General features: G+C 36.0%; 1 pseudogene; it reads left to right on the plus strand.

Moving 5' to 3' along the window:
• The first annotated feature begins 5,318 nt into the window (after positions 1-5,318).
• On the plus strand, positions 5,319-6,457 carry LOC118927889 (olfactory receptor 5K3-like; annotated as a pseudogene).
• Positions 6,458-24,847: the final 18,390 nt, after the last annotated feature.

Genomic DNA, 24,847 nt, shown 5'->3' on the forward strand with positions numbered 1-24,847 from the left:
AATAGGAGACATGAAACTATAAAACTCTTAAAACAAAATATAGCTAAACATCTCCTGAATGTCACTATATAAGAATTTGTTCACCATGTAAGAACTAGTTCGTTAGGCTTCAGAAGATCGGAGACAGATGAGAATTAGGCTTGGGGTTGATTAATGATTGTGCATTGAGTCCACTATACAGAATTTTATTGTTATTAACAACCATTTGATCAATAAATATGAGAGATGCCCTCTCAAAAAAAAAAAATCTCCTGAATGTAAGCATGAGTAATTTTTTGTTTGGATACATATCCCCACACAAAAGAAACAAAAGCAAAATAGGAACACGTAGGACTACATCAAACTAAAACGTTTCTATATAGCAAAAGACACCATCAACAAAACAAAAGGGCAACCAATTGTATGGGAGAACATACTTGCAAATAATATATCATAAGGGGTTAACATCCAAAATATATGAAGAACTCATATGTCCCAAAACCAAAAAAACAAATAACCCAATTAAAAAATGGGCAGAGGACCCAAACAGACATTTTCCCAAAGAAGAAATACAGATGGCCAACAGGCACATGAAAAGATGCTCCATATCACTAATCATCAGGGAAATGCAAATTGAAACCACAATGAGATATCACCTCAGGTAAGTTAGAATGGCTACTCTCCAAGAGACAAGAAATAACAAGTACTGGTGAGGATGTCTGGAGAAAATGGAACCCTCATACACTGCTGATGGGAAAATAAATTGGTGCAGCCACTATGGAAAGCAGTATGGAGAATCCTTGGAAAACTTAAAGTAGAAATATCATATGGCCCAATAATTCCCCTTCTAGGAATTTACCCAAAGATAACAAAATCTCTTATTTGAAAAGATATATGAACCCCTATGTTTGTTGCTGCACTATATTTATAATATAGCCAACAGATGAAAGCAACCAGAGTGCACATCAATGGATGAACCGATGAAGAAGAGGTGGTACATATACATGATGGAATATTATTCACCATAAAGAAGAAAGAAGTCCTGCCATTTGCAACAACAAATGGATGGACCTATAGGATATAATGCTAAGTAAAGTAAACTGGTTGGAGAAAGAAACATACTGTATTATTTCACTTACATCTGGAATCTAAAAACAAAACAAAACAAATGAACAAAACAGCAGTAGACTCATAGACACTGAGACTTATGGTTACCATCAGGATGGGGTTGGGGTGGGGAGTGCAGAGGATGAGGGGGATGAAGAGGCACAAAAATCTCAATCATAATATAAATTGGTCACAGGAATTGCAGTGCAGCATGGAAAATACAGCCAATGGTTCTGTAACATCTGTCTATCTTGACATAGTAACTGCACTAGTTGGCATGAGGATTTAATAATGAGTATAACTGCTGAATCACTGTGTTATATATTTGAAAGAAATATTATATGTCAAATATATTTCAATTAAAAAATACATGGAAAAATATCTTGGGGAGATATTTTTGAGATTATTAAAATTCATTTTCTCCTTAAAGTTTTGCCCACTTGTGGATCTTGTCTACAGCAATTACAACTGTGTTTTTCTAGCAATACTTTAAGACCTTGATTCTTTGTATATGCATTCATAGGAAACTATAGCTTACCTGGATATAAAACCCTTGGCTCACACTGTTTACCTTCAGTTTCCTAAATACACTGACACACAATATTTTGCTTTGATGTTGCTGTTGAAATGCAAAACTAATATGCTTTCTTTGAAAGTGAGGTTGTTCTTCTATTTGCAACTGCAGATATTAGATGTTTTTAAGATTGAGTACATATAGTTATTTGACACTTTACTTAACAAAAGGATTCAGTTAACGGGTAGTGGTCAAAAAAAAAGGAAGGAATCTAATTGAAAAATTTCCTATTTCTCCCTTCCCTTTATACTGCCTGCAATTGTCATATAACATGTATCAGTAAGCTTCACAGTGGTGTAAGCTTACTCATTTATTAATTCAGTCTTGCTTTCAGGCTGTTGTCATGTTATTCCATCAGGCTGCTTTATTTCCTCATGCACTAGTTTATTATGATCCTACTTTTCCTGCAAGGTTTGAGTGAAATGACATTTCCATTGAAACATCTTTCTGTCTTCCTCTAGGTCACCATTCATTTCTTTCACAATATTTTTATATGACATGTTTACACTTTTCTGTATCACAGGCTAAACTGCAAGCTAGTTAGCAGTGTGTCTTTCTGCCCTCTTTATTATGAGCTTCTTGTCAGGAGCCACATGTAAACCCTAATAACTTCTTATACTCACCACCTTCACATTGTGTATCCACTCTACCCATTATCTTTTCCAGAGCCTTTACATGATAAAGACATGATAAAGTTTAACAGAATGGATAGTTTAGCAATCAGTGCAGCATGTTTTGAGGACCTACCTCAGTTTGTAGTCAGGAACCTGAAAGATGTATAACATGATCAGTGAATTAAGGAGAGTCCAGATTTTACAATGAAGACATACAATACACACTTGGTAATGTGGCAAGTATGTTATAAAAGCTAGTCAGTATTATGTAGAACACAAAGAGGAAAAATCAATTTGATTTAAAAGACTTAGAAAAGTCCTCATGGAGATTACATTTGGCCTGATGTATAAGATGGGATTGAAGGAGAGAGAGAAGAAAAGAAACAAGACAAGCAAAATAAGTGGAGAAAGTGCACAACGGAACAGGAAAGGGGTGCACATGGCCAAGTGCCCTGAGATGACAGGAAGAAAGCAATGTGATAGGTAAGATAGAAAGAGACTGCAGAGCATCCAGAATGCTAAAATAAGGTAAATGACTTGGTTTGAAAAATAATGAGGGACTATTATGAATTCCTGCACAGGGAAGTATCATTTTTTTAAAAATTCTTCTGACAGACATTTGTGGTACTACAAAGTGTCAGACACTGCAGTGTCAAGTTGCTCAAATTGCAGGAATGAACATAACAGAAAAACCCCTTCCCTTTGAAGCCTATGTGATATGGTATGGGCTGAGGGGACAGAGTGACCGGTTACATGTGGATTAATAAATGAATACTACAGAGTGTTCAGAGGAATGAAGGGAAAAGACAGCATAACAAAAGATAGACAGTTGGGGTGAAGTGAAAAGAAAGGACAACAATCTCAGTAATTCCCATGTTGGACAAATAATAGCAAAGCTTCCAACCCAGCCAGGACTTTGCAGGATGTGGGGACAAGTTCAACTCACAGCATGAAGTTGATGACCATGGCTGAACCTACCTCACCTGGTAATCTCCTCTCCAAACCCTAATCGTCTTCTATAAACTATATTAATTCCATAAGCCATATTAATTCCTCCAATAATATGTCTAAATAACCTGAGACTTTTTTGCTTTTTTATATTTTAAGCAGAGAATAATGAACACAACTGGTGAAGTCAGTTATGTAACAATCATCAAGATGATCATCAAATTATCTCAGCAACTTTAGTGAATGCCAGTTGCTCTGTCCTCATTGTCTCAAAGGTCATCTTCAATTAATGTCACATAGTTATATATTTTGAGGACTGACCCTCCACAAAGAAATAAACTGATGTCATTGCAGGAAAATCCCTTAAGCATTGGATGGGAAATTTTAATTTCAAATTGTAAGGGACAAAATTATTGACATTGACCTACTGTAGTCTCCAAGGATTTCATTCTTTAAGTCCCAAATGTTTTAGACCAAAATTTATATTAAGAAATTCTATGAGATCAAACACCATGAAGAAAACAATGAGATGTTATAAAACACATCTCAGTGAAATCTAGGTAAGGGAAATATCCTAATTTATTTTTAGTTTTAATAGTAGCATGCACAAATATTTACTTATCTGATTTATTAATCATACAACTATTTCTTAAATTTCAAATTCTTACTTACATAGCTCTTCTCAAAACTGAAACCTATGAGAAACAAGGATGAGAATTAACTGAAATTCACATGGCCTATTATTATTTAATAAAGTGGAATTTCTAAATATAGAAGTAAGAATACAGAAATTCAATAAAATAATGAAGGTACATATTTTGAAAGTTATTTCTAACAGACCTGAATAATTAAGTGACTTATATTTAATATTTTAAAACAAAGTTTCAGCTTGTGCTTTATTTTGATGCTTTTATATGGTAAAATAAACCTATTTTGTCAATACAGTTTATATGATTAGACACACCAGTCAATATGTCTTAGTGGATCACTAAATAATGATAGAAGATGACCCTTTAAGGAAAACAAAATTTGGTCACAAAACTCTTTAATATTTAAAGGGTTTTCTCATCTGCTTAGTGTTAGAAAACTAAAGTATACAGGCAAGCTTACTTTTATTTATTAGCTTTTAATGTAATGTGATATACTTAGAAAACATTATATAATTTTAACAGGAAACAGAAGAAAAGATGATTAATTAACATGAAAGAATCATACCTAAATTTCTAAAATGATGAATTCTGAATAATTTCCTTTGTAGCATGTTCTTCACACTTAACTGTCTCAATCTGCAGAAACCAAGAAGGTCACTAAGGATCATTGGCAGAATACTGAAAACAAGTTGCCCCATCCCAGGTCTCAGGGTGGAGCTAGGACTACAATCAATACTGCTTTTTCTCCAAAGCATTGCACAACTCTTATAAGAAGTTGCAGCTAACCTCAAACATCTGCAGTTCTAGTAAGAAATTGTGCAGGCCCACATGAGAAAAAAAACACCATGGAGGTTATGCACTAGCAACTCTTAATTGGGTTGGGTACATAACATGTGCTTAAGGGTTCAGAACATGGAGATAGGTGTGGTTGGGGCATTTGGCTAAAACTTTACTAAGTAGAATTGTATGTAATGTATGCTTTACAAAAAGAGGGAAAAGATTCAGATATTTGGGCAAAATTTAACATGCGTAATGGCAAGAACAGAGGCAATGTTTATGGACATGGTTATGACACAGGGAAAAGGGATGAGGCAGTTGACAATCTGTGGACATTTATTTCCTTAGGTTTCCAAGTAATTCCCCTGAAGGATGATAGTCCCATCTTTAATACTTAGTGATATCCGTGCAATTCCTAAGATATAATTTTAACATATCTGTTGTATACTATTTCCACAATCGGTCTACTGGGAGATGATACGAAAACTTTTGCTCAGATTAAATATATGTGTATTAGGAAAGTTGACTTGAAATTTATTTTAGGCATCTTTAATCCAAAAACTAATACTGAAATTATTTGACAATGCTTAGCAAAATATGAGTAAACTAGATTTGTATTATTCATGCATACATTAAAAAACAAACCTTTTCCACTGTAAGCATCCCCCCGGGAATTATCTACATAGTCTTAGGAATCCCAAGTGCCAGAGTTGAGATCATAAAGCTGACACACTCCCTAGTTATGTGCTTATATCCCAAAGATATTAAGGGAAGCCTGAAGCAGCTTTTTTTGTAAAAAGAAAATCTGAGGGAAATTATACACTTTATCTTAGCATCAAATATCTCCATTATTTCTATCTCTACACAGAAGGTGGATATGACTGAGGATAAGTACTCTGACTCTACTACAAATAAATTTATCCTCAGATGATTTACAGATCACACAGAGCTAAATACCATTCTGTTCGTGGTGTTCCTTACCATCTATCTGATCACCATGGTGGGGAATCTTGGCCTGGTGGCATTGATTTACATGGAGAGTCGTCTTCACACGCCAATGTACATCTTTCTGGGTAACCTTGCACTGATGGAGTCCTGTTGTTCCTGTGCCATTACCCCCAAGATGTTAGAGAACTTCCTTTCTAAGGACAGAATGATTTCCCTCAAGGAATGCATGGCACAGTTTTACTTTCTGTGCCTTGCTGAAACTGCAGATTGCTTTCTCCTGGCTGCAATGGCCTATGACCGCTATGTGGCCATATGTAGGCTGCTGCAGTACCACACCATGATGTCAAAGAAACTGCATTCAGATGACCACAGGGGCCTACATAGCTGGAAACCTGCATTCCATGATTCAGGTAGGGTTTCTGCTTAGGTTAACTTTCTTTAGGTCTCACCAAATCAATCACTTCTTTTGTGATGTTCTTCCATTATACAGACTTTCCTGTGTTGATTCTTTTACCAATGAACTGATGGTATCTGTCTTTTCAGGGTCAATTCAAATCTTCTCTATTACTATTTTCCTAATCTCTTATCTCTACATCCTTTTTACAATTTTCCAAATGAAATCCAAAGAGGGAAGAGGCAAAGCCCTATCTACTTGTGCATCTCACTTTCTCTCTGTCTCAGTGTTCTATGGTTCTCTTCTCTTTGTATATATTTGTCCAAGTTCAGTTAAAGAAGGAGATAAAGATATACCTGACACTATTTTTTATACTTTAATGATTCCTTTATTAAACCCTTTCATTTATAGTCTACGAAATAAGGAGGTAATAAGCATTATGAATAAATTGATAAAAATTTCATAATATTCTGAAACAAGTATATCCTGTTGATTTTCAATTGATAAAATGTTTTTCAAAATTATGGAATAATGAGAAAATAGAAAATGACCACTTTGTACATAAAATATTAAATTAGAAAACTTTATGGTGTATGAGACAAAGAAGATCAGGAAGGAGTGATCTTCTAAAATATATTTCAAAATCTAAGCTAGCAGTTTCCTGCAGCAGTGAACTGGATAAGTATCCATGAGGTTACAAATGTGTCAAGGCATAATTAAACTATTAACTAACTGCTTGAAATGGTAATAATATGAATTTTAACAAATACAACAAATACTATCAATGAAAAGCATATGTAAAAGTTAGCTCCACTTCATTTTCTTGGGAAATTCTAGAATTCCAAAGCATAACATTCAATGTCCAGCACAAAGTTCTCAAGAATTAATCCCTTCTCAGTCTTTATGTCTACTGCTTTTTGTGTCTTCTGTTTTGCTTTGTTTTATATTCCACAAATAAGTGAAATCATATGGTATTTGTCTTTCTCTGCCTGGCTTACTTCACTGAGAATAATATCCTACAGATCCATCCATGTTGTTGTAAATGGCAGGGTTTCTTTTCATTTTCTGGAGAAGTGACTACTGGTTACCAAGGGGAGGGTTTGAGCTGGATAGGAGGGGGGTGTGAAGGAGATAAATGGTCAAAATAATTCTCTGTCACAATCTAAATTGGTCACAGGGACAGTAGTACAGCATAGAGAATATAGTCAATGATTCTATAACATCTTTCTAAGTTAATAGTAACTTCACTAAAGGGGGTGAGGATTTAATAATGTGGCTAGCTGTTGAGAAGCACTGTTGTACATTTGGAACCAAAATAAGATTATATATAAATTTTAATTCATTGAAAATAACTAATCCCTTCTTAAACAATAGCACTTGACACAAGTAAACTGTACATTTCAATTTAGTTCTCAACGTTCTTGATTTTAAGAGGTTATGTTTGAGTATTAATTCATGAAAAATATGTAATTTTTAATGAGGAAAATTTTCATCTTTAGTGTTAGCCATTTTACTCTCAAATTCTCTGAAATAGATTATCTGTATATTAATGATTTATTAATCTGTTACAGAAAATAACACAATTTGAACAGAAAATTCTATGTATTTGAACATTTTTATGTAGTTTGATTAGCTATTCATCACATATGACAGTGAAATTCCTGAATATATTAATTATTTAAAAGGGATTTGTTTCTCTCTGTTATTATCTTCTTATTAGGAATAATAGCAATGAGTAACCTGGACAGAATCCAGTGTAAATGACTGATATTTCTTAGCATTAACACAAAAATGGAGATTCTCTTCAAGTATAAATGAGGAAGAAAATACTGAGTTTTCAAATATCTAAGCAAAAATATTTATTAATCATTGACATGTGTTTATATGAAAAAAATATAATTTACTGAGACCCTACTATCTTCTAGGTACCAAGTTATACCTTTCATATATATTGCTTACCAATTAGTTGTCAATAATTCGCTCATGCTTTTTCTCAGTATGACTAACAACACTGAAATATTGAGTAGCTTGCCCAAGTTCATCCAGTTCATCTGAACTGAGCTAGAAGTTAAATCAATACTGCCTTTCCCCACATGCTGGGAGAAAATATAGATCCTTGTAGACTGGGGTACAAATTCTTAAGTAGCATGGGAAGTAAAATATGCCTTTAAAAACAGTAAAACAAAAAGTTCATATTTAGAGAATGAAAGTAATAAGTATGACCAGAGTTAATGATTAGGCAATAAAGTGTGAACTAGGAAGTGGGTAATGAACCATAGGACGTGGTTCACGTGAACCATGGGACAGTGTCGCTAGCTGACAAACTGTTGGAGAGAGCAACTGGTGAGTGGGGGAAACAAGCCTGATAGGGCACCAAGTTGCTGAAAGTATAATCAAATCACCACCCTAAGGAGTATACTGGCAGTGATATCAACTGATCTGCAAACTGATTGAAATGATACAGGAAGGAATGGGACTAACTGCAACAATTCATTACTGAATATTAAATGAAGAATGATGAGAGCTGCAGAGATTACTCGAAAAACTGAGAAGTGCATACAGACATTTTAAACAGTAAAATAGTATGATAACTGTTGGATAATAAAATGAAGACCTATCCTCTTGCACTGAGGAACGACCGAGTCATAACTGATTTTAAATCACCAATACTTAATAAGCCACTTAACACATTTGGCCATTCAATAAGAACTTTCTTCAGTGTATTTTCATACACCTAGGTAAGTCAATATGCAATATAGCTATTATTCTGGTTTTGATTTTTTTTAATTTCTCAGCCATAAATTCTAATATTGCAAATACTAGTAATTATAAACCAGATAAGCAAATCTCAGTAGGGTCCCAAACATTTTTGAAGAACCTGAAGTTTAAAATTCAGATTCCACACATTTGGGAAAGTCTGACTTAGATGGATATTATACCTCCTGTATCAGCACTCTATTTTAGTGGATAATTTTAGTCAGCAAACTTGAACCCAAGGAATCCCTCTCTCTTTTCAAGGGATATCTTGATTTATGTTATGTAATTCTGCACCCCCCCCCACAACCCTTAGCAATGTGGAACCCAACAACCATGTTAGGGAAGAGCATGTGACTTTTTTTTGGCCAATGAAACAAGACATGATTCTCTGGAAATTTCTGGGAAACATGTTTCCTTTACTTTTAAAGAAATCCATAGGAAAAGTATTGTTTCTGCCTCTGAATGGCATGGCATGTGGATGCAAAATCTGTTATGATCTTTACCCATTTTACTAACAAAGAGAAACCAGCTTGGAACCGAAGTCTGCACTGAAAGAAGGGTATAACTTAAGAAAGTACAGAGAAACAGATCCAGAGTCACTGGAATAAAACATCCTTACTGTGGGGCAGAGCCAAGATGGCGGCATGAGTAGAGCAGCGGAAATGTCCTCCCAAAACCACATATATTTATGAAAATATAACAAAGACAACTCTTCCTAGAATAGAGATCAGAGGACACAGGACAACATCCAGACCACATCCACACCTGCGAGAACCCAGCACCTCACGAAGGGGGTAAGATACAAGCCCCAGCCCCACGGGACCTGAGAGCAGCACCTCACGAAGGGGGTAAGATACAAGCCCCAGCCCCACGGGACCTGAGCGCCCCTCCCCCAGCTCCCGGCGGGAGGAGAGGAGTCGGAGCGGAGAGGGAGAAGGGAGCCCAGGACTTCTGAACACCCAGCCCCAGCCTTCCAGACCAGAGCGCAGACACAGTGCATGCATGGGGTCCTGGATACTAGAGAAGCAGGGCAGCAAGACCAGTGAGCGGGTCCCTAAGGACAGTGCCTGAGGACAAAGAAAAGTGAGCGGCTTTTTTTTGTTTGTTTTGTTTTGGTGAGTGCTTTTTGGAAGTCTTAAAGGGACAGGGCGGGACACTTAGTCCAGAGGCAGGGAATCTGGGGATCTCTGGGCACTCTAACCCCCTGGGCAGCAGGGAGCATGGAGGCCCCCGACGGAGATAAATAGCCTCCTGGCCGCTCTCCGTTCAACGTGGCCCCACCATTATGGAGCAGCAGACCGAGACACGCCACTCCCACAGCAAAAGCAGAGATAAACTTCATAGCAGCCATGCAGGAATCAGAAGCCCTGTCTGTGCGCAGCTGCCCAGCACAAGCCACTAGAGGTTGCTGTTCTCCCAGGAGAGGAAGGTCACAAACCAACAAGAAGGGAAGTTCTTCCAGCCATCACTCATCCCAGCACTGCAAACTATTTCTATCACCATGAAAAGGCAAAATTACAGGCAAACCAAGATCACAGAGACAACACCAGAGAAGGAGACAGACCTAACCAGTCTTCCTGAAAAAGAATTCAAAATAAAAATCATAAACATGCTGACGGAGATGCAGAGAAATATGCAAGAGCTAAGGGATGAAGTCCGGAGGGAAATCACAGATGCCAGGAAGGAGATTACAGAAGTGAAACAAACTCTGGAAGGATTCATAAGTAGAATGGATAAGATGCAAGAGGCCATTGATGGAATAGAAACCAGAGAACAGGAATGCATAGAAGCTGCCATAGAGAGAGATAAAAGGATCTCCAGGAATGAAACAATGTTAAGAGAACTGTGTGACCAATCCAAAAGGAACAATATCCGTATTATAGGGGTAAAAGAAGAAGAAGAGAGAGAAAAAGGGATAGAAAGTGTCGTTGAAGACATAATTGCTGAAAACTTCCCCAAACTGGGGGAGGAAATAATTGAACAGACCACGGAAATACACAGAACTCCCAACAGAAAGGACCTAAGGAGGACAACACCAAGACACATAATAATTAAAATGGCAAAGATCAAGGACAAGGAAAGAGTTTTAAAGGCAGCCAGAGAGAAAAAGGTCACCTATAAAGGAAAACCCATCAGGCTATCATAAGACTAATCGACAGAAACCTTACAGGCCAGAAGAAAATGGCATGATATATTTAATGCAATGAAACAGAAGGGCCTTGAACTAAGGATACTGTATCCAGCACGATTATCATTAAAATATGATGGCGGGATTAAACAATTCCCAGACAAGCAAAAGCTGAGGGAATTTGTCTCGCAAAAACCACCTCTACAGGTCATCTTACAGGGACTGCTCTAGATGGCAGCACTCCTAAAAAGAGCACAGAACAAAACACCCAACATATGAAGAATGGAGGAGGAGGAATAAGAAGGGAGAGAAGAAAAGAATCTCCAGACAGTGTATATAACAGCTCAATAAGTGAGCTAAGTTAGGCAGTAAGATACTAAAGAGGCTAACCTTGAACCTTTGGTAACCACGAATTTAAAGCCTGCAATGGCAATAAGTACATATCTCTCAATAGTCACCCTAAATGTAAATGGACTTAATGCACCAATCAAAAGACACAGAGTAATAGAATGGATTAAAAAGCAAGACCAATCTATATGCTGCTTACAAGAAACTCACCTCAAACCCAAAGACATGGACAGACTAATAGTCAAGGGATGGAAAAACATATTTCAGGCAAACAACAGCGAGAAGAAAGCAGTACTAATATCAGACAAAATAGACTTCAAAACAAAGAAAGTAACAAGAGATAAAGAAGGACACTACATAATGATAAAGGGCTCAGTCCAACAAGAGGATATAACCATTCTAAATATACATGCACCCAACACAGGAGCACCAGCATATGTGAAACAAATACTAACAGAACTAAAGGGGGAAATAGACTGCAATGCATTCATTTTAGGAGACTTCAACACACCACTTACCCCAAAGGATAGATCCACCGGGCAGAAAATAAATAAGGACACGGAGGCACTGAACAACACAGTAGAACAGATGGACCTAATAGCCATCTATAGAACTCTTCATCCAAAAGCAACAGGATATACATTCTTCTCAAGTGCACATGGAACATTCTCCAAAATAGACCAAATACTAGCCCACAAAAAGAGCCTCAGTAAATTCCAACATATTGAAATTCTACCAACCAACTTTTCAGACCCCAAAGGTATAAAACTAGAAATAAATTCTACAAAGAAAACAAAAAGGCTCACGAACACATGGAGGTTTAACAACAAGCTCCTAAATAATCAATGGATCAATGAACAAACTAAAATAGAGATCAAGGAATATATGGAAACAAATGACAACAACAACACAAAGCCCCAACTTCTGTGGGACGCAGCGAAAACTGTATTAAGAGGAAAGTATATGGCGATACAGGCACACTTAAAGAAGGAAGAACAATCCCAAATGAATAGTCTAACATCACAACGATCGAAACTGGGAAAAGAAGAACAAATGAGGCCTAAAGTCAGCAGAAGGAGGGACGTAATAAAGATCAGAGAAGAAATAAACAAAATTGAGAAGAATAAAATAGCAAAAATCAATGAAACCAAGAGCTGGTTCTTTAACAAAATAAACAAAATAGATAAGCCTCTAGCCAAACTTATTGAGAGAAAAAGAGAATCAACACACATCAACAGAATCAGGAATGAGAATGGAAAAATCACGACAGACTCCACAGAAATACAAAGAATTATTAAAGACTACTATGAAAACCTATATGCCAACAAGCTGGAAAAGCTAGAAGAAATGGACAGCTTCCTAGAAAAATACAACCTTCCAAGACTGACCAAGGAAGAAACACAAAAGTTAAACAAACCAATTACGAGCAAAGAAATTGAAACGATAATCAAAAAACTAACCAAGAACAAAATCCCTGGGCGGACGGATTTACCTCGGAATTTGATCAGACACACAGAGAAGACAAAATACCCTTTCTCCTTAAAGTTTTCCAAAAAATAGCAGAGGAGGGAATACTCCCAAACTCATTCTATGAAGTCAACATCACCCTAATACCAAAACCAGGAAAAGACCCCATCAAAAAAGAAAATTGCAGACCAATATCCATGATGAATGTAGATGCAAAAATACTCAATAAAATATTAGCAAACCGAATTCAAAAATATATCAAAAGGATCCTACACCATGACCAAGTGGGATTCATCCCAGGGATGCAAGGATGGTACAACATTCGAAAATCCATCAACATCATCCACCACATCAACAAAAAGAAAGACAAAACCACATGATCATCTCCATAGATGCTGAAAAAGCATTTAACAAAATTCAACATCCATTCATGATAAAAACTCTCAGCAAAATGGGAATAGAGGGCAAGTACCTCAACATAATAAAGGCCATATATGATAAACCCACAGCCAACATTATACTGAACAGCAAGAAGCTGAAAGCTTTTCCTCTGAGATCGGAAACAAGACAGGGATGCCCACTCTTCCCACTGTTATTTAACATAGTACTGGAGGTCCTAGCCACAGCAATCAGACAAAACAAAGAAATACAAGGAATCCAGATTGGTAAAGAAGAAGTTAAATTGTCACTATTTGCAGATGACATGATATTGTACATAAAAAACCCTAAAGACTCCACTCCATAACTAGTAGAACTGATATCGGATACAGCAAAGTTGCAGGATACAAAATTAACACACAGAAATCTGTGGCTTTCCTATATACTAACAATGAACCAATAGAAAGAGAAATCAGGAAAACAACTCCATTCACAATTGCATCAAAAAGAATAAAATACCTAGGAATAAACCTAACCAAAGAAGTGAAAGACCTATACCCTGAAAACTACAAGTCACTCTTAAGAGAAATTAAAGGGGACACTAACAGATGGAAACTCATCCCATGCTCATGGCTAGGAAGAATTAATATTGTCAAAATGGCCATCCTGCCCAAAGCAATAAAGAGATTTTACGCAATCCCTATCAAATTACCAGCAACATTCTTCAACGAACTGGAACAAATAATTCAAAAATTCATATAGAAACGCCAAAGACCCCGAATAACCAAAGCAATACTGAGAAAGAAGGATAAAGAAGGGGGGATCTCACTCCCCAACTTCAAGCTCTACTACAAAGCCATAGCAACCAAGACAATTTGGTACTGGCACAAGAACAGAGCCACAGACCAGTGGAACAGATTAGAGACTCCAGACATTAACCCAAACATATATGGTCAATTAATATTTGATAAAGGAGCCATGGACATACAATGGCAAAATGACAGTCTATTCAACATATGGTGCTGGCAAAACTGGACAGCTACATGTAGGAGAATAAAACTGGACCATTGTCTAACCCCATACACAAAAGTAAATTCAAAATGGATCAAAGACCTGAATGTAAGTCATGAAACCATAAAACTCTTAGAAAAAAACATAGGCAAAAACCTCTTAGACATAAACATGAGTGACCTCTTCTTGAACATATCTCCCCGGGCAAGGAAAACAACAGCAAAAATGAACAAGTGGGACTATATTAAGCTGAAAAGCTTCTGTATAGCAAAAGACATCATGAATAGAACAAAAAGGTACCCTACAGTATGGGAGAATATATTTGTAAATGACAGATCCGATAAAGGCTTGATGTCCAAAATATATAAAGAGCTCACCCACCTCAACAAACAAACAAAAATTATCCAATTAAAAAATGGGCAGAGGAACTGAACAGACAGTTCTCCAAAAAGAAATACAGATGGCCAACAGACACATGAAAAGATGCTCCACATCACTAATTATCAGAGAAATGCAAATTAAAACCACAATGAGGTATTACCTCACACCAGTAAGGATGGCTACCATCCAAAGGACAAACAACAACAAATGTTGGCGAGGTTGTGGAGAAAGGGGAACCCTCCTACACTGCTGGCGGGAATGTAAATTAGTTCAACCATTGTGGAAAGCAGTATGGAGGTTTATCAAAATGCTCAAAATACACTTACCATTTGACCCAGGAATTGCACTCCTAGGAATTTACCCTAAGAACGCAGCACTCAAGTTTGAAAAAGACAGATGCACCCCTATGTTTATCGCAGCACTATGTACAATAGCCAAGAATTGGAAGCAACCTAAGTGTCCACCATTAGATGAATGGATAAAGAAAATGTGGTACATATACACAATGGAATATTTCTCAGCCATAAGAAGAAAACAAATCCTACCATTTGCAACAACATGGATGGAGCTAGAGGGTATTATGCTCAGTGAAATAAGCCAAGCGGAGAAAGAGAAATACCAAATGATTTCACTCATCTGTGAAGTATAAGAACAAAGGAAAAACTGAAGGAACAAAACAGCAGCAGAATCACAGAACCCAAGAATGGACTAAGAGGTACCAAAGGGAAAGGGACTGGGGAGGATGGGTGGGTAGGGAGGGATGGGGGGGAAGAAGAAAGGGGTATTATGATTAGGATGCATAATTGGGGAGTGGGAGAAAGGGGAGGTCTGTACAGCACAGACAAGACAAGTAGTGATTCTACAACATTTTGCTATGCTGATGGACAGTGACTGTAAAGGGGTTTGTGGGGGAGACCTGGTATAGGGGAGAGCCTAGTAAACATAATATTCTTCATATAATTGTAGATTAATGAAAGCCAAAAAAAAAGAAAGAAAAGGGGGATTACTACCTGATAGGATAAAACTAACTATAAATCAACGATTAATGCATGCTTTAAATATCCTTAATTTTGATCATTTAAAGGGTGTCAGATGATCAGCTATGGAAGTACATTTTTCTGATAATATTCCTTTCTCTTAATATAAAGCAGTTCCTGTGTGGTGATCTCCAATAAGTTCTTCACAATGATATAAAGGGCATATCAAAGTGTGGGCAAAGGGTCTATTTGTGTTTATACAGAGGATCAAAGCCTAATTTGGCTACCCAGAAAATGAATTAAGATACGATATGAAGAAGAACTTCCAACATCAACATTCTCTGGAAGAGTCATTCCAGAAGATGATCATCAAAAACTTCAACAAAGATCCTGGCACTGTTGCAGTTGTAGCTGCATTCATCCCACCAGTTCCTGGACTTGCCATTGGAATGAAGAAGGAGATATCTAAGCTGGCCTGTGCATACAGTAAGACAACAAATTTGACTGGATCTATACTGTCGGAACTCACCCAAGAATTAGGAGAAGTGCAAGTTGCAGCACTCCAAAATCTTGCAACTACAGACTATCTACTGTTGAAAGAACATATGGGATGTGAACAGTTCCCAGGAATGTGTTGTTTTAATTTGTCTGATTTTTCTCAAACTATTCAAATTCAGTTAGACAATACCCATCATGTCATTGATAAGTTTTCACAAATGCCTAGGGTGCGTAACTGGTTTTCTTGGTTTCACTGGAGATGGATGGTAATTACAGGTATGCTTTGGTTATGTAACTATACTCCTATTATGTTAATGTGTGTACACAATTTAATTAGTTCAAAACCTATACATGCTGAAGTTACTCTACAAGAAGATATGTCAAAGAAATAATTAATCTTCCCACGTTTTCTTCCATCTGCTACTTCTATAGCTTTTCTTCTTCCTTCCTAATTACAACCCTTAAGTAGAATTCGTGCCTCATAATGAAATTACCGAGTATCATAATTCTTCCAAGTGGTAAAGATACCTCAAGACAAATGCTGGGCATAGAAGCCACAGGGCATAAATATGCAAAGAAGTAAAAAGCTAACCTTTTCAAACAATAAGGCTTCTCTCTCACTTACCAACTTCACATTTCCCTGTATGGCCCCGGAAGATGACTGGTTAGCCAGAGACGGGTAAGATTCCTCAAGGGAGGAACAACCTAAGACAGGCACAGTCGCAGGGGGGCCATCAGGTGAGAAATTGGGGATCAACAGAGGTGAGGCTTAGAACCTCACCCCCCCTGTTTTGAGAGAAATCTTCTGCATCCGTGGATGTTTTGTTGCCCTTGTCTAGCTTGGATTAGTACTTAGTCTATAGGCACACACCTGATCATCTACATTTGCCCTCTTACAGCACTAAACTATGTTTTCTACCTTTATCTTGCATCTACTTACCACTTCAGCATTTTATTAAAAATAATAATAATAATAAGGGAGAAATGTGGGATTCACATATAAATCAAGTATAAAAATCAAATGAATATTCATATTTGACCTGTTTATAGTTCATAATGCGTGATCAAAACCGAAAGTTTCTGTGATGACTGCCCTTGCACTGTTCATCATGTAAGAACTTATTCACTATGTAAGAACTTGTTCACCATGTAAAAACTTGTTCATTATGCTTCAGAAGATTGGAGACTGAGTATTAGGCTTGGGGTTGATTAATGATTGTGAATTGAGTCCCCTATACAGAACTTTATTTTTGTTAACAACCATTTGATCAATAAATATGAGAGATGCCCTCTCAAAAAATAATAATAATAAAATAAAATTAAAATACATGTCTTATTAAAAAAAAAAACATCCCTACTGTATAAATGAATAGATTTTCTTACAGTTTAAGCATTTTTGGAAAAGCTTATTTGCAACCGAATTAATATTAAATGATGTACTCATATCTCTTGCCTTATCTCTCTATACAGATCTTTTTAGCCAAGTTCTTACGTAGCATGGGAAGTAAAATATGCCTTTTCTCTCAGCCAAAGAAAACAATGCTTAACTGTGTGGTGATACATCAGGAACAAATAAGATGATCCAAGTGAATTCCTACATAACATAAGAGTATCACATACTAATGAGAAAGAAAGGGTTGTTTCATGAATGGTTCTAGGTCAATTGGTTAACTATCTTTTCCTTTCCTGTTAATGTTTGTAAGTCCTCCCTCATTCAGAGAGAAGTAAAAATACAACTTTTATGTTTTCTTTTTCCATAGCATACATTTTTTACATAGCACTTTCGGTCAACTGGGATTCATTTTAGAATGCTGTCTAGTGAGAATTAAAATTTGAACTTTTATGGCTAACCAGTAACCCAAAAGCATTTATTAACTAACTCTTACCTTACTCACTGATTTCTTATGCCTCCCTCTTGTTCATATACAATCATGCACTCACACACACATGTGTAAAGTGACATGTCTATTTCTAGTCCAACTAGTTGGCACAACAAAGAAACACGACAGCCCCAGTCCCTACAGAAATAGACACATTTCAAAATGAATTAAACTAAATAGTAGTAAATATTATGATTGAGGAAGACACTTCTGCCTAGACCCATAGTCTAAATGTTAGGATTCTGTAAGATAGAGCTGTAGCATTCTTTTTCTCCATGTAACTTTTTTTCCCATGAGACTTATCTATTTTTTTATGGCGTTTAATATCACAAGTGTGAAGATTATCAGAATGAATATTTCTAGGTCTTACATCTCTAAATGCCTATATCCAACTGACTAGTAGTTCATAGGTATTTGAATTTTTTCAAAGACATCCCAAATTCAACATGATCAAAAGAAATTCTTGGAAGGTCCCCCTGTTCTCCATTTTGATGGTAGCCTCCTCAAATAAGGTGGACAAGGAACACATTGTGAGTAATCCTCCATCTCCCTCTGCCATCACAAACTTACAAAAGATCTGCCAACTCTATACCTAAAATATATTTGAAATGTGCCCACACCTCTCTGTTTACACTACCTTCTCAAACTTCCAGAGTGCCAACATCGCTCACCTGAAGAACATCACTAGCTTCAGACTGGTCCTCCTTGCTCTTGTTCCTTTGATTCCTGTTTAATTTTTATTCATAAACCAATTTTTAAAAGAGTACTGAATGTTTCACCTCAAAACCTAAAGTATTCTACCCACCATGACTTATGCGTTTCAGCTACAACCACTTTCTAGTGTATTTTTTTAGTTACCACTCTGAAAATTTTTTTATATTTCTTAGTGTCAGTGGTAGACATATTATCCAACTTCATGTTTTGGTAAGTATATATATATTACATATTTATTTAACACTTCCCCATTTCTCTCATCCTGGATGATGTATAATGATTCTCATAATTTGAAAATCAGTTTTCATTGGAGACAAGCAAGTATTTTCCACTGCTGAGACAACTAGTGTACCAGGATTTATTTCCTTCTTGTTGGCATTTTGGGGATATTTTTTAAGTTCATAAGATGTTTTCCTCGCATTTGTTTATTTGGATCCATCGTGTGTCTATCAAATACATCCCTTAAAAGCTCAACTGCATTAAAGAATCTTTTGTTATTTTTTTACCCCTGAGATCTTCCGGTGCCGGCCAACCACCTGTTCCAGTCTGGAGCGGTTGCTCTCTGGGCCCAGTGCCCACCCATCCAGCTGAGACTTCCCTTCGCTGAATTCCTGTGTTAAACTGTATCTGAGCTCTCTATCCTCCTCTTTGCATCTCATTCTCTCATTTTGCTAAGAAATCTTGTTTGACTCTTTGTTCTTTCCTCACACATGATTATTACTTTAGTTTCTACAGAAGGCTAGATTTGAAAAAATATTCCTTCTGAATGTGGAAGGCATTCTTCCTTTATATTTTAGCAAGCTGTCTTGCTTTTGAGAAATTGCATATCATTCTGATTTGCATTCCTTTGCGTTGTCTCTTTGGAAATCTTCAGAAGCTTACATTATCACTGGTATTATAGAATCTCACAATAAATACCTTAGCATATTATTGTATCAATATAATTGTTTTCTGCATAGGGATGATAGTTTGTCTCCTTCCTCCTTACCTCTGTGGCTCTCTTTTTTCTTTTCCTCTTTTCCCTTTCGTTTCCATCCCTTTTCCTTTCCATCCTTCCTCTCCTCTTCTCTGCTTACCTCCCATTTCCTGCCTTCTCTTCTAACTTTCTGCCCTCCTCTCAAATCCTCGTTCCAGATGGGTCTGCTAGACTGCTCCACCACCTCCTTCCTTCTTTCACTTTTAAGATTCAAAGATTTACTTCCCCAATGAAAGAAACCCGAGTGTAAAACAGATACAATTCACATACAAAAGGAAGAACAAAATAAACCTACTTGCTAGTTTTCAGAATAAAAATCTGTTTTCAAAATTCCTATGAATATCACTAACTTTTAAAAAATTACATTATGAACACAGATACAACCTATTGCATCAGCTAAATCATTATAATTATTATTCATTTTTTCACCAAAATTATCTCAAATTTGGTTCATAGGAACTTAACTTAAGAACTTCAAGATGGCTCCTGAGTCATTCTGGTATGGCCGCAGTTGTCTCTGTAGAGTCCTTGTTCTCTGCTACAAGACATCTAGGCTAACTTGTACATTTTCTGCCTCAGAACAGGAGGTAGATTTTTTTTTTCCAGAGACCGTATAAGCAATAAAGTTCACAAGTTTCTGCTATTTCTTCTCTTTCTTTCAAAAAAGTAAGAGAATGAACACACAAACATCAATGTTTATCTACACACTCTTATTGTCCTTTCATTGATACTCAAAAGTTAGCATACACAAACACACAACACATACACACACACAAGCACATGGAAACACAACTTTATTCCTTGAACTGTTTGTTTTACTTTAAATATGACCTGGAAATCCTTCCATATCCTTTAGTGTTATTCCTCCTACCACCCTCCTTTTTAAACACAGTACTCCATTGTGTGTTTATTCAAGTTGTCTCTCTGGAATAGATTTTTAATATGTTTCCTGTCCTTTCTCTGATACATCTCTACTCTAACCTTACTTGTAATTTTTTGAGTGACTTTGCTTAAGTTTTATCTCCTGTACAGAGTCCAGTTTTCCTTTGTGACCATGTATCAAAATATTTTTGTTATAATATATAAATTAACTGCAATTACATTAATTTTTATGTCTAATGTGGTTGGTCAAAGCACACATATTATTTTCTTTAATATTATCAACAGAATTTTGCTATCTTTAAATGTCTCTATTTTCATGGCTTGATGTACTTTTTGTATCTTGTGTATGTGTGTGTTAGATGGTATGTATTTTTTTTTGGTGGTTACCTTTATGTTAATACATTTATTACATATCCAATCCACCTTGTTCTGTATAATGGTTTTTCAGCTTTGAGTAATATTATTTGACTGTGACTAGTATTTAGGTGGCAATCAATGAGCTTATTCTACATTAGTTCTCTCTCTTCTCTAATTATTTTTGTTTTAATTTCTATTAACTTTTCAATTTGAGATTACTTTAGACTTTTAGAGGAGTTACAGAAATAGTACAGCGTGTTCATATGTACATTTCACCCAGGTTCCCATACGTTAACATACTAAGTAATCATGGATCACTTATGAAAATCAAGGTGTCAACTACAGGCTTTATTATATATTTTAACAGCATTTCCACTAATGTCACATTTGCATTCCAGGATCCAATACTGGATACCTGTTCTCTTGTCTCCTTATTTTCCTTTGAACTGTGACAGTTTCTCAAGGCTTCCTAATTGTGCATGACCTGTACAATATTGACATCTACTGCTCAAATAATTTGTCCAACATCCCTAAATTTTGGTTGTCTGTTATTTGCTCAGATTATATACTTATGTTATAGATTTAGAGAGTTAAGGAACGATGGGAAGAGTCCTTCTCATTGTATCATTCTAGAGATACATGATATGAACATGACTTATGACTGGTGATGTTGACCTTGACCACCTGATCAAGATGTGTCTGCTAGACTGCTCCACCACATGGGAACTACTTTACCCTTTTCATAATCCACTGATTAGAAAAAGTCACTAACCTCAGGCTTCATTCAAGGGTAGTGAAACATTAGTTTATCTCTGAGAGAGAGGAGTATTAAAGGCAATGTGGAAATATGTTAACATGACCTAAGTAATTAATAAATATTTGGGGCTATAAGACACTGACGGAGGAAATTATAGCTACAAACAAATGGAAATACATCCCATGATCATAGTAGGAAGAATTAATACTGTCAAAATGGCCATCCTGACCAAAGCAATCTATAGATTCAGTGCAATCCCTAACAAAATTCCAGTAGCATTTTTAAATGAACCAGAGAAAATACTCCTGAAATTCACATGAAACCACAAAAGACTCCCAAATAGGCAAGACGATCTTGAGAAAAAAGAACAAAGCAAGGAGTATTAAGCTCCTCAACACCCAGCTATACTGCAAAGATACAGTAATCAAAACAGTATGGTACTGGCACAAGAACAGACCTATAGATTAGTGGAATAGAATAGAGGGCCTAGTAATAAACCCATGTAAATATGGCCATTAACATGATAAAGGAGCCTTGAATATGTAATGGAGAAAAGACGGTCTCTTCAATAAGTAGTGTTTGGATAACTGCACAGCTAAAAGCAAGAGAATGAAATTGGATTACTGTCAATGTCCATACTGAAAAGTGAACTCAAAATGCATTAAAGAGCTAACTATAAGACATGAAATCATATAACTGTTCAAAGAAAACATAGACAAAATCTCTTCCTCATAAGCATGAGTAGTTTTTTTCTGGATATATCTCCCTTCACAAGGTAAATAAAGCAAAAAAAGGAACACATGGAACTATGTCAAACTAAAAAGCTTCTGTACAGCAAAAGACACCATCAATGAAACAAAAGGGTAACCTACAGTATGAGAGAACAATCTCAGTAATTCCCGTGTTGGACAAATAATAGCAAAGCTTCCAAACCATCAAGAACTTTGCAGGATGTGGAGACAAATTCAACACACAGGGTGAAGTTAATGACTGACCCTGGCTGAACCTACCTCACCTGGTAATCTCCTGTCCAAACCCAAATCATCTTTCATGAACTATATTAATCCCATACTAATTCTTCCAATAAGATGTCTTAACTATCCTAAGACTTTTATATCTTATGCAGAGAATAATGAACACAACTGGTGAAGTCAGTTACATAGCAATCATCAAGATGATCATCAAATTATCTCAGCAACTTTAGTGAATGCCAGTTGCTCTGTCCTCATTGTCTCAAAAATCATCTTTAATTAAGGTCACATAGTTATATGTTTTGAGGACTGAATCTCCCCACAGAAATAAACTGATGTCATTGCAGGAAAATCCCTTAAGCATTGGATGGAAAGTTTTAATTTCAAATTGTAAGGGACATAATTATTGACACTGACCTACTGTAGTCTCCAAGGTTTTCATTCTTTAAATCCCAAATGTTTTAGAGACCAAAATTTATATTCTGAAATGCTATGAGATCAAACACCATAAAGAAAACAATGAGATGTTATAAAACACTTCTCAGTGAAATCTTGGTAAGGGAAATATCCTAATTTATTTTTAGTTTAATATTAGCATACACAAACATTTACTTATCTGATTCATTAATCATACTATTGTTTCTTACATTTCAAATTCTTACTTATCTTTCTAGCTCTTCTCAAAACTGAAGGCTATGAAAAACAAGGATGAAAATCAACTGAAATTCATGTGACCTATTTTTATAAGTGGAAATTCAAAATATACAGGTAAGAACACAGAAATTCTATAAAATAATTCAGGCACTTGTATTGAAAGTTATATCTAATAGGCCTGAACAATTAGCAGCTTGTATTTAATATTTTAAAACAAACAAAATGAGTTTCAGCCTGTGCTTTATTTTGACGCTTTTATATGAAAAAATAAACCTATTTTGTCAATAGAGTTTAAATGATTAGACACATCAGTTGATATGTCCTAATGAATCACTAAATAATGATAGACGGTAACCCTTTAAGGAAAACAAAATTTGGTCTTAAAACTCAGAATCACTAAATAATGATAGACGGTAACCCTTTAAGGAAAACAAAATTTGGTCTTAAAACTCATATTAAAATGTAAAGGGTTTTCTCATTTGCTAAGTGTTAGAAAAGTATACAGGCAAGCTAACATTTATTTATTAGCTTTTAATCTAATATACTAATACAGTATACTTAGAAAACATTAAATAATTTTCATAGGAAACTAAAAATAGTAGATGATTAATTCCTATGAAAGAATCATACCTAAATTTTTAAATGATGAGTTTTGAATAATTTCCTTTGTAGCATGTTCTTTACAATTAACTGTCTCAATCTACCAAAACCAAAAAAGTCACTAAGGCTCATTGGTAGAATACTGATAACAAGTTGCCCCATCCCAGGTCTCAGGGTGGAGCTAGGACTACAATCAATACTGCTTTTTCTCTATAGCACTGCACAACTCTTGTAAGAAGTTGCAGCTAACCTCAAATATCTACAGTTCTAGTAAGAAATTGTGTAGACCCATATAAGGAAAAAATGCCATGGAGGTTATGCTCTAGCAACTCTTAGCTGGGTTGGATACACAACATATGCTCAGAGATTCAGAAATGGGGAACAATGTGCTTGGGACATTTGGTTAAAACTTTACTAAGGAGCATTGTATTTATGTTTACTTTACAAAAAGAAGAAAAAGATTGAGATATTTAGGCAAAATTCATCATGGGTAATGGCAAGAACATAATCAATGTTTATGGACGTGGATATGACACTGGGAAAAGGGATAAGATAGGTGACAATTTATGGACATTTATTTCCTTAAGTTTCCAAGTTATTTACTTTATGGATGATAGTCCTATCCTTAATACTTAGCGATCTTCCTGCAATTCCTAACATGCAATTTTAACATATCTGTTGTATACCATTTCCAAACACTCAGTCTACTGGGAGAGGATATGAAAACTTTTGCTCAGATTAAATATAGGTATTTTAGGCAAATTGACTTGAAATTTATTTTAAGCATCTTTAGTATAAAAACTAACACTGAAATTATTTGACAACACTTGGCCCAACATGAGAACACTAGATTTGTACATTATTCATTCATACATTCAAAAATAAGCCTTTACCACTGTAAACATCCTCCCTGGAATTATCTACATATTCTTAGGAATCTTGAGTGCCAGAGTTGATATCATAAAGCTGACATACTCCCAAGAGGCCTATGTGCCTGTATCCCAAAGGCATTAGGGGAAACTTGAAGCAGCTTTTCTTGTAAAAAGAAGAATTTGAAGGAAAATTATACACTCTTAGACTCATATATCTCCATTATTTGTGTCTCAACAGAGAAGTCGAT

This window comes from Manis pentadactyla, chromosome 1, assembly GCF_030020395.1.
Source record: "Manis pentadactyla isolate mManPen7 chromosome 1, mManPen7.hap1, whole genome shotgun sequence".
Taxonomy (NCBI): Eukaryota; Metazoa; Chordata; class Mammalia; order Pholidota; family Manidae; genus Manis; species Manis pentadactyla.